Source organism: Echinops telfairi, unplaced genomic scaffold (assembly GCF_000313985.2).
Source record: "Echinops telfairi isolate 266 unplaced genomic scaffold, ASM31398v2 ScPeMD7_7400;HRSCAF=8409, whole genome shotgun sequence".
Taxonomy (NCBI): Eukaryota; Metazoa; Chordata; class Mammalia; order Afrosoricida; family Tenrecidae; genus Echinops; species Echinops telfairi.
The window spans coordinates 12,920,252-12,933,759 of NW_022111300.1; the positions used below are offsets into that span (position 1 = coordinate 12,920,252).

General features: G+C 40.8%; 1 pseudogene; it reads left to right on the forward strand.

The window, feature by feature from the left end:
• Positions 1-303: 303 nt before the first annotated feature.
• Positions 304-13,508, forward strand: part of LOC101658139 — a 28,275-nt pseudogene continuing 15,070 nt past the window's right edge.

Here is a 13,508-nt window from a genome sequence, read left to right on the forward strand (position 1 = left end):
GATGTGCTTTATACGTTCATCACTGCTTTTTAGTGATGCGTAGTACTCCATTGTATGTATGTACCACAGTTTTTTAATCCAATCATCAGTTGATGGGAATTTGGGTTGCTTCCAACTCCTTGCAATTGTGAACTGTGCCGCAATGAACATTGGAGCACAGCTATCTGGCCCAGAAAATGTTTTGAGAATGATGTACAAATGCGCTTTACATAATTGATGTGTGTATGGATTGGGATAACAGTTGTATGAGCCCCTAATAAAATGTTTTTTTTTTAAAAAAAGAAAGGGTAAGGGTCAGTTATCATGGATATAATGCTCATTGTGTATGTGAAAGCAACAGGGGGACTTAATGAGGTAAGTAAATAAATCCAGAATTCTTTGAGTGAGATTCCCCAGGTACTGATCAGCTAGTTCGAAAGCTCATCTGTTGTGATTCCTTTGGAGCATTCCTGGGTTTTTGCCCGACTCTAGATCAGTTTTGATAAATATCGTGAACTCCGTCGTCCTTTTAAATTTTCTAGTAGTCATATTAACAAAAAGGAACAGGTGAAATTAATTTTATGAATACGTATGAGTTAGTCCAATATACCCCCAATATTACCATTTAAAATAGACTAAATATAAAAGTTATTAATAAGATATTACACATTCTTGCCTTCATACATATGTTTGGCATCTTTTGTGTGTTTTATACTTACAGCAAGCACCTCTGGCTTTGGACCAGCCACTTTTTTTTCTTTATTATTATTATTTTTAAATCATTTTATTGAGGGCTCGTACAACAATTATCACAATCTATACATACGTCCATTGTGTCAAGCACATTTGTACATTTGTTGCCATCATCATTCTCAAAATATTTTCTTTCTACTTGAGCCCTTGGTATCAGCTCCTCACTTTTCCCCCTCCCTCCGCACCCCCTCCCTCAACTCTTGATAGTTTATAAATTATTATTTTGTCATGTCTTACACTGTCTGCCGCCTCCCTTCACCCAGTTTTCTGTTGTCCATCTCTCAGGGAGGGTGTTATATGTAGGTCATTGTAATTGGCTCCCCCTTTCTACCCCACTTTCCCTCTACCCTCCAGGTATTGCCACTCTCATCACTGGTCCTAAAGGGAACATCTGTCCTTGATTCCCTTGTGTTTCCAGTTCCTATATGTACCAGTGTACATCCTCTGGTCTAGCCAGATTTTCAAGGTAGAATTGGGATCATGATCGTGGGGGGAGGAAGCATTTAAGAACTAGAGAAAAGTTGTATGCTTCATTGTTGCTACCCTGCACCCTGACTGGCTGGTCTCCTCCCCAGGACCCTTCTGTAAGAGGATGTCCAGTTGCCTACAGATGGGCTTTGGGTCCCCAATCTGCACTCCCCCTCATTCTCAATGATATGGTTTTTTTTTTCTTTGATGCCTGATACCTGATCCCTTTGACACCTTGTGATCACACAGGCTTTGTTGCTTCTGAGCTAGCTGGCTGCTTGTTTACCTTCAAGCAGACCAGCCCCTTTTCAAAGGCTCAATAGTCACAGGTGGCTGATGCTGACTGTACAGGATGACACAGGTGTTTTGATGTTAGTCCACAAGTAGGAAAAGGGAAATGTAAAATGAATTTAGAAAAACATTAAAACACTTCCAAATAAAAAATGCACTTCATAATTATGTTCAAATTTATGGTAGGTCATATTAAAATGCAAGTGTAAATTTCTAAGTACTTTATAATTCTGGGCTGATATATAGCTTCAGAAATCAGGAGGTAAAAATATCCATTGACCACCTAAAATGTATCAGTTTAAATTTTTATACCTTAAATTCAAAAATTTCCCCCAAGTTTTCTTAAAATCAAATAATGAATAGTTAAATTGCACTTAATATTAAAGAATAGCTGCCTTACAAGTGACGGTCTGAAATGTAAATCCTCTATGACCTAATTCCCAATAAGATTCATTTATTTATAAAAAGAATATCTGCCTTTAGCATTGTGCTCTTTAAGAATGATCTTCATGATACAAAATTGACAACAGCAACTCCAACCATTAAATAGGAAACATCGAGGGCAGTGAGTATCTCTTGGGGCCCTGGTAGTTCAGTGGTTAAGCATTCAGTTAATAACTGAGAGGTTGGCAGTTCAATTCCACCAGCTGCTCCATAAGGTAGATGTAGAAGCCTGTTTTTGCAGATTGCAGCCTTGCAAACCCTATGGAGCAGTCCCACATTATCTTATAAGGTAGCCATGAGTTGGGATTAAATTGATAAAAAAGGGGGTGTATTTTAATGGGATAAGAGTAACCTGGATATAGAGGGTAAAAATGATTGCACACTTCCAAGCTTGCAATCAATGCCACTGAATTGTACATGTACACGTTGAGTTGGTGTATGTTCTACTGTGTAAATTCTCAGCCATGAAAAGAAATTATATTAAGAAATAAAGCCATGGATACCATTTCATTTCCAATTGCAGTTTTGTTTTCTAGGTTTTATGTCTTTGATACACATCCAGAGAAAGGTCTGACAATAAGCTCTTTCAATTAATAAGCCAGTAGATAAGCCCATTACCAGCCAATTGACTCCTATTAGGTACATAGATAAATAAAGTCTATATTTTGTGGCTGGGGAATACTTTTGGTACACCAGTTCATAGCTAGATACTCTCATTGGATGGCATCAGGAAGCTTGAAAATTGTCTTCTGATATTTCAGCTGCCCTTTATTAATCTGTTTGCTGCATACCTTTAGGCTTTCTTGTATGTTTATTGGCTATTGGATCGCCTTTCAACTATTCAACTAATGGAGCAACATCATCCATTAGCAACATGGTCCCGTTAGGATGCAGAACCTAGATTTTTCTTCCTAATGCCTTGGTTTCTTGTACATGAATCGGGCCACTTTCCTCGTAGGAAATTTGAGAGTTGCTGAGTAACACCTAACTGGCAAGGCGGGTAGTTTGGTGGCTGAAGATGTTTACCCTTTGAGTGTCTTAGGGGAGAGAGCAGAGACTTTAGAGGGAAAAGCACAAATAAAACATGAAATAATACACAGAGTACCTGGTGCTTCGGCAATAGAAGTTTGGGAACTCTCAATGTCAAGTGAACACTATAATGAGTTCAAGGTCTTTAAAGAGCAATGCACACCATAGAGCCACATTGTGCAGGATCTTTTCCTAATTTGGGATCACCTTTATCCCAAATTTCTTTCCCAGAAGCCCTTCTCTAAGAATTAAAGGAATGCAAAGATTTAAAGCCCTGGATGCATTTGGTAATTAAATATAAAGAAATATACAAATTTGTCCAAGTTACAGGAAAGATTCCATGTGAATCATACTGATCAGGTTGGACACTGCTCCCTACCCCACCCTTCTTTCTAGACTGATGGATAAACCCATTCTAAAAACTTTCTCTATCAGAAAGACCAATGGATGAAATACAAAATGTGACGTGCTCTTTGAAGATGACTAAAGTATTTTAAATATGAGAGACCGCGATGAAAAAATATTGCAATTAGGTATCTATATGTATCTAATGCATTTCACTGCCATCGAGAGGAGTCTGGCTTGTATAGGAGAGGGTAGAACTGCCTCTGTTCTTTCGAAGACTATACTTCTTTACAGAAGTAGAAAACCTCCCCTTTCTCCTGCGGGGAAGCTGGGATTTTGAACTGCTGACCTTATGGTAAGAAGAGGAAGACCTTTGATACGATGGGTTGTCACAGTGGCTGCATCTATGGGATTAAACATAAGAACCATTGTTAGGTGGGCACCGGACCGGGCCGGGTTTCATTCTGTGGTACACAGGGTCCCTGTGAGTCAGCACTGTTTGATGGCACCTGGCAACAACAACATCTAAGCTACATTGATATGTAAGATATGTTTATATGTGCACATATACTATATATTTATCAATTAAAAAGTTGAGAAGGCATAACCAAAGCATGGCGAAAGCCTATTAGTTCGAAGTTGGACTATTAGAAACCTGCGTCAGGCGATGCCTTTGTTCTGGACGTGGCTGGTATTGTTTAATATTATTATATGTTCTTGCTGCTCTTGCAAATACAATCTTTCATGAAAAAAAAAAAGAAGACATAAAAATCCAGAGAAAATGACTTCCAATTCAAATCAAAACTGCCATGGAGTATGGGTGTGTAAACGAAATTACGTTCTTTCCAGCAGTGATTTTTAGTCACGTGCACTGGGTTAGATTGATTGCCGAATTTGGGGAAGGGAAAGAATTTCCCTCTGGGGTGTACTGGCAATTATTTTTCAGTTGTTTTTGCCCTGCCCTGGAGCATGAAGCCAATATCATTTTTAGGATCAGGTGAGTTTAGCCAACATGATCAATTTCCTGTGATTGTCTGCTGTTGTCACTGGGGGAGGGGAAGACAGTGCCCCTTGATCACTTTGACACTCAAAGTGATCATTTGGAAATTGACCTGGGCATAAAACTTTGAGCCTCTAAAGACAGCTACAGAAAAGATCAAGAGATGCATGAAGTCATTGTGAGAGGGGGGACGGGGTACCCCTTGCTTGCGCCTTGCTGTTCCCTCTAATGAGGTACAGCACTAGGGAACTGGTGTCAAGTCATACTGCATCAGGCCTCTAGAGTGTTCTGTCAGGGCCTGCAAAGTAATGTGACATGACAGATACAGTGGGAGATAATGAGTCAAATTCTGCAGTCTGCCAATAGGAATCGCAGGTGCTGAAGGAAGCGACTTGTTCTCCATCTAGAGCGGCTAATTGGCTCCATGGTCACATGTGGACAAGGAATTGTCTTGGACAATCTTGGGTTTGTGGAGAAGTGAGTCAAATCCCCTGTGTGACATTGTTCCCTCACTACTTTCATGACTTTCTTATCTGCCACCTGAAGTCTCACATCTCTGCTTATTGGTACCGTCCTTCCTGTTTCCTAATTTAATTCAAGGGAGCCAAAACTTACTTAAAATTCATTGTGAACCCCAAGTTCTTATCCCGGCTCCTAAATTCAGCCCCATTTCCGCCCAGACAGAAGCTAAGAGCATATTGAGTTCCCTCCTTACAATCTCGAATTCTCCCTAAGTCGCCCATGAGGTCCTACATGATTCTGGGTCCCCTTAGCATCCCAAACTTCAGCCATCCTTCTCTCCGGTCCCTCCTTTCACACGAGCTACGTTGACTGCCTTGCTGTGCTTCAGCCCATCTGCCCCATCCCCGCCGTGGTGCAGGGGACCTTGGGTCCTTGGAGGCGGAGATGACTGTTTCGAGAAGGAGGGTGTCTTAGTTCTTAGTGCTGCTTTAACAGAAATACAAAAGTACTTAGCTTTGACAAACAAATGTATTCTCTCAGGAGAATTCTGAAGTCTGATGCCAGAGTCTCAGCTCTCAGGGAAGGTTCTCTCGCTGTTGGCCCTGGAGGGAGGTCCTGCTCTTCTTTCACCTGTGGGCCCAGCATTCCTGGGATATTTCGGATATCCACATGCTTCTTGACTTCAGTCTCTCCTTGGGTTGAACAGGTTCTATGAGCAGGAACCTCGGGTCCCAAGGATGCACTTCCAGCTTGGTGGTAGGGAAACCCCTATTTCTTTGCTTAAATCGCTTTCCTTTAATTCTTGTTATATAGAAAGTGGTACAGGCCATTCCCCATGGACACTTCTCTTATATTAGATTGGGACTGTGACCCGAGTAAGGACTTTGCATCCCACCCTAATTTCCTTACAACTGATTGGCTCATCATACTAGATCACATCATTCTGGAGGGTTACATCATAACATAACTGCCAAACCACTGGGAATCATGACTCAGCCAAAATGACACTTATTTGGGGGAGACATAATTCAATTTGTGACAGACAGTCCGATCAACTGTGTGGAGAATGAGATTGACTACGTTTGAGTATATTGGTTTAAAGAATTGCATATTACTAACGGTGGGACCAATTTTTAATTCAACAAGCTGATGAAGCATTGGAAGCACTCATTTGTCTATGGCAAGAAGTTTGGAAGACAGCCACCTGGCTAACTGACGGGAAGGGATCGATATGTGTGCCCGTTCCAGAGGAAGGTGACTCAAGGGAATGTGGAAATTAACACTATCTTTAATGTCATATGCAAATAAAATTTTTACTGAAGATAATTTAAAAATGGTTGCAGCAATACATCCACATGGATTTGCCAGAAGTTCAAGTCAGATTCAGAAGAGGATGTGGCATGAGGACTGGCACAGCTTACATCAAATGGATCTTGCCTGAAAGCAGAGAATACCAGGAAGATGTGCTTTATTGACTATACACAGGCATTTGACTGTGTGGATCTTAACAACTATGGATAGATAACATTGAGAAGAATAGGAATTCTAGAACACTGTGATTTGCTCTTATGGAAACTGCAAGATGGACCAAGAGGCAATTGTTCCAGCAAAATAAGAGAATACTGCATGGTTTAAAATCAGGAGAGGTGTACACTATGGATGTATAGTTTTGTCATACTTATCCAATCTGTATGCTGAGAAAATAATCCAAGAAGCTGGACAATATGAAGAAGAATGAGTCATCAGGATTTGAGGAAGGTTTATTAGCAATCTTCAATTTGCAAATGATACTACCTTGCTGCTAAAAGTGAAGAGAACTTGATATAGATCAAGAATTTCAGTCTTCAGTAGGGATTTCAGCTCAGTCTAAAGAAAACCCAAATCCTGAAAACTGCACCAACAGACACATCATGACAAACAGAACAGATTCAAGTCGCCAAGGATTTCATTCCATTTGGATTCACAACTGTGGTGGTTACACAATCTGGTGTCAATTTGGGACTTGAAAGGATTAAGAGTGAAGGAGTGGAGTCTAGTCTGTCAATCGGGTCATAGCCAATGAGGCCTCTGTGTGGGCATGACTTTCTCCTGAGGATTCTGGGAACTCCGATATTTCCTCATGGGAGGTGGGAGACACTCTCACTCGGCTCACTCCCCGAGAGAACCTCTACTGACAAGACACATGAAGCTACGCTGATGGCAGTGAGAGCCCTGGACCTGGAGAAGCCACATGGAGACCCCTTCCAGCAGTGAGATGCTTATAACACCACTGGATCCACAAGGTTTCCCACCCACTGGCCTGTGATCTTCCTGCATTTGGCGTCATTGCATGTGTTTTGTTAGTCTCAGACACATGGGCTAATATCAGACTCATGGACTTGATCTGGACTGGGCTGGAATGTTTTCTCAATCCTCAATTACTCTTGTATATAAAGCTCTTTCCTATACACATATGAGTGTCCTATACATGTATTGTTTCTCTAGTCTACCCAGACACACGCCAAAACCAATATTCATGGAAGCAGCAGCAGAAACAAAGGACATGTTGCACTGGGAAGATGGTTTGGACATGACTTTTAAAAATGTTGAGGAGCAAGGATTTCCCTTTGAAGACCAAGGTGATCCAAGTGATTTTTCAATGACCTCAGATGCACGTGAAAACTGGACAATGAATAAGGAGATTACAGAAGAACTGATGCATTTGGGTTATGATGTTGACAAAGACCACCAAAAATACCATAGATGACCCTCATGTCCCATTTTAAAGTTGCTTCAATTTTGAATATTTTCTGCTTTCTTTTCTCTTCTGCTTTCTCTATATTTTGTTTAGTCGTTGTCTTTGGGGTGTTTGTTTGCTCCCTGTTTGTGTTTGTATGTTTGGTTTTTTTTTTTTGTATGTGAAATCCAGAATAGGTCGGTTTATAGAGCTAGTAAATGGATTGATAGTTGCCCAGGGCATGGCCGGGGCCGGGAAAATGGGGAACTAACAATAGCTCTGCAAAGAAAATGTTCAGAAATGGATTGTGGTGATAGCTGTCTAAATCTTATTATGATTAAACAATTAAATTACATGATATGTGAAGTATTGCCAATAGAATTATTTTTAAAAGTCGAGGAAATCCTGAGGAATTGTCATAGATTGAAGGAGAACGGCATGATGACTAAATGCAGCCGTGATTCTAACACAAACCGTTTCTTATAAACGACAACAAAGAACACGGACTCCCGGAGGAACACATCTATCTTGGCAGACGTCCAGCCAGAATGCTCCTTCAAAGTGAGGATGGGGAGACGGTGGTTCACTTATTTTGGACACCAGGAGAGCTCAGTCCCCAGGAAAGAAGGTGATGCTTGGCAAAGTAGGTGGTCAGGAAAAAGAGGAAGATCCTCAGTAAGATCAATTGATACAGGAGTTGCCACAAAGCAACTGTCCCGCATCACAGCGTTGTGAGGATGGTGCCCGGCTGGGCAGGGCTGCGTTCTGCAGTCCCCACCCACGTGAGGGTCCCTAACAGCAAGAACAAAGGGGGCAAGACGGAAATCATCCGCACTGCTGACCATGGCCATTTCCACGGTGGGAGTGGAGGAACGAAAAGGAATGGCGGCAGAGAGACACTGGAGGTGACTCTTGTTAGTTTTGCGAGAAAGAAGAGAAAAATGGGGTAGGAGCTTACCCGCAGTGGTTCTCAACCTATGGGTCGTGACCCCTTTGGTGGTCGAAGGAACCTTTTACAGGGGTCGCCTAAGACCATCGGAAAACATATTTTCGATGGTCTTAGGAACCGAGACACCGCTCCTCTATCCGTCTCCAGGCTGGTCCTCCCACATGCAGATATACCCACATATGAGGCGTGAAGACTGTTACCCATGCTACACCATGCTTCAAGACAAAATTTCATTTATTTGTCATTAGAAATAAGTATTTCACAATATAGAATTACATGTTGTTTTTGTGATTAATCACTATGCCTTAATTATGTTCAATTTGTAACAATGAAAATACATCCCACGTATCAGATATTTACATTGATTCATAAGAGTAGCAATGATGTAGCAGTGATGTAGTAGCAATGAATATAATGTTATGGTTGGGGGTCACCAGAACATGAGGAACCCTATTAAAGGGTATGGCATTAGGAAGGTTGAGAACCACTGAGCTCGAGGGATGCATGGTAAAAGGTACACACTTGCTATTTTGTTTATTATGGAAAACAGAGGATGTTGCATGATGATGGGCTGCTTTAATGGAGAGTCTAAGAGGTGGTGGTTGTCATACGTAGGTCAGAGCAATTGAAAGGAGAGGAAGGATGGGATAAAACGAACAGTAGGAGGCATCCTTAGTTACAGGACAGTGGAAAGACAGTCGTGGCAGAAGTGTGGGAAGTCCGAGAGATTTATTTGAGGAAGACAATGAATTCTCTTCTGATTGCTTTTATTTCCCCACGGAAGGATGAAGCAGGACAAACCATATGGAAAAAGGCATGGGAGGGGTGGATGAACATTTAAATGAAAGGAAAAGATGTGAAATTGTTCTGTTTTGTGGGAGCACAAAATTTATAAATAGGGGATTGGAGCAAAAATTCCCAGTAGAGTTGAGTACCCATTGAAGGTTTGAGGTCATGCATTCAAAGTGGAAAAGTGAATGTATGTTTTCTCACCGACTATTAGCCTTTTGGTATCACTGTCAAGTATCACCTTGACATTCACCCTCTTTGGTGCCGTCTTCAAGGGGTTTGAAGAAGACAAGTGCCCCGTGTGCAGAAAGCCTGGGCATGGAATTGACACCTGGTTTGAACCTGTCTCTGTTTATCACAGGTTATCATTGATTTGGGTGGTGGTGATGGAGCTGGGGGAACGTCATTTTCCTGACCATTACTTTCTTACATATAACATCGAAATAATATCTACCTGACATATAACATAGAAAAATATGACCATAAAAGAGAAAAATATGATCATATGACCAATGCTGGGCATTAACTAATGATAGCAGTTTCTACTATTTTAATTTCCCTTCAGGGTGACTGAGGTGAGTGCTCTGAACTTTGCCCTGCCATTTGTTTTTCTTAATAAAGACTAACTGCTGAAATTGCAAGTAGATTGGAAGGAAAGTTATGGAAAGGCACTGAACCACAGAGTGATGACCTTCAGTATTTTGCATAGTGGGAACTACAGTACGAATATTTTCCAGATGTACAGGCTTAAAACGATCTCACATTATTTGAGCGTCAGGCATAGTTCTTTTCTATTGAAGCTCAAGAGTAGATCATAAATTCCTAAGAAAGTGAAACATTGTAGTAATCATTCAATTGTTTACCACTCCTTCTGCCATCAAAAACAACTAAGACCGGCGTATTGGGTTTTGTGTCAACTTGTCTGGGCCAGGGTTCTCAGGAGATTGGCAGTAATCTCTCATGATGTGACGTAACACAATGGAATCAACTGCATGATGGGATCGAACATACCAAGTCTGCGAGCAGCCTGCAGTTGTGAAATGCAGCTCTCTTGAAGACGCAGTCTCGATGCAATGTAGGTCAATCATGTCTCCAGTTTCCCGTCTTCTTTACTAATTCTGACACCCACCATCTCTCCCATGACACTACTTCGCTGCTGTGTTTGACAATCCTTGCAATGGTCACAAAAAACTCACAGGCAACATTCATGATTATAGGATGAAGTAGGGAAGTTAACCGTTTATAATTCAGGACCAGACATCTCAGGATACAGCAGTGTCTGTGATCAGGAGCACAGCTGCTCAGTCATGACGAACCGGCACTCTTCTCTCTGGCTTCCTGTTCCTCGGCCACCTGGCCCCTTCCCCTTGGTCTTTGCCCTTCTTGCAGCATTACAAAGTTCCTTTAGCACTGCTGAGAAATGCTCAAATAACTTAAAGCTATTCTGCTTTAAGTCTCAGCCTGATGGTGTCTGGCTTTAGCTCCATGTGCTGGCAACCTTAGCTTCCCAGATTAAGTGTCTGCCAACGAGCCTCCTTTTCTGCTCCGTGTTCTTGGTATTGCTGCCTCTGCTGCTTCTCTGTACCTTTTCTCTGTCTCACCATCTCTGGTGACTCAGCTCTGTCTTCTGGATCGAGAACGCTAGCAAGCATGCAGGGATCTGCAGCCCAAAGAAGGACTCCATTCCTAGCTCTTCTTTCTTGATGGTAGGGAGATTTCTCATGCCTTCTTCTGAGATGACAGCAGCACATGACAAAATCGATCAACCCTCAGGTCAGAGTTCCATATATGCTATTCGCATGTAGTGGGAGTTACAAAACGCTGGCTTGAAGACCTTATGCCAAGTAAATTCCTGTACCGCAAAAACTAAGACATCTAACACTGATTCTTTCCTATGCTCAAATATTCAGGCAGCATTTATATTTCTTATGATATAATATTTTCTACAGTTTTCTTGTTTATTTTGATTTTATATTATTAAATTCAAATCAAATTTAGAGCTAAAAAGTATTTATTTCACTTCTTTGATGCTTTCTTATTATGTTGAAATTTTGGTTTTGTTTTTTTATTCCAAGATAGAAGTGGACAGTAGGTTAAAATATAATTAAATGAGCAAGGATAGTTTAAATGGCATCCTTTAGGTCACACAAAATTTCTGATAATGTAAGGGCTTCATGGACTTAAATAAAGCTTCCATAATTGAGGTGTTCATGGAATGATAAAAGAACAAGAAGAAACATACTATTGCCAGAAGGAAACAAAATGTATTTCAAGGGCACTGGAGAGTTTGTTGTTAACTAATTTATAGTTCTGCTCAATTTTGAATTTTCAGATACTGTATTATTAAATATATGTATATTAAAAAAAACAAAATGTGCCACCTAATGCATATAAATGGGCACTTTCCCCATAGGTTGGTTTTGCTTTGAACATTGATGTCATTTAATATTCTAACTACTGTCATTAGTTTTACCAAGTGTTCCAACAAGGGTCAAAGATGTATAAGTAACATTTTAGCCAGGTTGGCATCAATCAATTGTATTTCCAAAGGGGCAAAATGAATTTGGGGGCACAATCTGTTTCTGGTCTTAATTGATTCCATTGCTAAGGTTATTAAAAATGTATCAAGCCACCCCATCAGTTTTAATCAGACTTGAGAGGGTTTCATGATATACTCCGCCTCTATCAGCAGTATGACTTGAATGAGCAGTTACATAGACATTTAGAAATATAAGGAAAGAAACTTATGTAAAAACAGATTTTAAAAAATTAGACCTACCTGGTTCCCATCCTTCACATGCCTTCTCTCTTGGCTATTAAGAACCCAAACTGCAGACCCAGTCTCAGCCTGCTCTTTAAGAAGTTCTTGCCAGCTGTCATAGTTCTAGCTGGAGCGGGCCTGGCATGGTACTTCTACATTGTGCTCAATGCCAACTGAACATGAACTTGAACATCCCACTACTGCTAGGCCTATGGCTTAAAATCAGATAGCTGGACCCCATTAAGTGGTGTCTTAGTCAGCGATCTCCAGGAAACACCTAGTGATTTCTCTCTCTCTCTCTCTCTGGATATCTACATGAGGGGGCTTCAAAAGTTTATGGAAAAGTAGATACATAAAAAATATCCCAGATTCTTGGATCATTTGCTCAGCATACAGACTGATAAAGTACCCTGTTTCCCCGAAAGTAAGACATCCCCCGAAAATAAGACCTACGTACAGTTTTGCCTCTTGCTGAAATATAAGGCATCCCCCCAAAAATAAGACCTACCCTAAAATAAGGGTTTGGATTGTTATGATGATGTTCCAGAAGATGATGACATGACTGTCATTGAATAAATGAGTAAATGTACCATAGATTGTTGTACATGGAAATAATGGTAGTAACAAGAAATTCTTGATACTGTACGATTCACTGTTTGTCTGGTTATGCTGGTTTGAGATGACAACTACTACCGTACTGTATACAGGTATTAAATTTCCTTTTTTTTGTTCAACAATAAATGTGTACCATATTCTTCTTCATGGAAAAATATGACACTCCCTGAAAATAAGACCTAGAGCATCTTTGGGAGCAAAAATTAATATAAGACACTGTCTTTTTTTCGGGGAAACAGGGTATGATAAGAGGATACACCTCTGACACACATCTTTTCTGATTTTAAACCATGCCATGTTTCCCTGTGGGAGCAACTGCCTTTTGGTCCATGTCCAGGTTCCCCATGAGCAAAGCAAGGTGTTCGGGAATTCCCATTCTTCTCAATGCCAGCCATGGTCTTTGTCTCGTCTCTAAAACACAAGTGAACCTCCTTCTGGTGGTTTCTACTTTCAGCTACGGTCCATCTGATGTCAGCAACGATCTTCCCTTTTCCACGTCCTCCTCTGGATCTGGCTTCTTCCAGGAAGGAAGAACAGACTGGCCACTCGTGAAGAATTCGCCATGGAAAAATTCACATTGTGGAAAAGTAACTAGTTTAGTATTTGTCCAGACCCCTGGGAGCTGCAGCCTGGCCAGGCTGACACATGAAGTTCACTGTCACTGTGATGTGTGTATCTGCTTGTGTGGGACAAACAGACTCCCTGCTCTTCTGGAGTCTATGGTTTTGTACTTGATTTACTACTCGTGATACCCAATTTTTTTTTTTTAATTTTCCAAGCTTTTATTATACAACAGTTCGATCACTGTAACTTTTCTTCTTCTTCTTTTTTTTTTTATTTAACATTTTATTAGGGGCTCATACAACTGTTATCCCAATCCATACACACATCAATTGTGTAAAGCGCA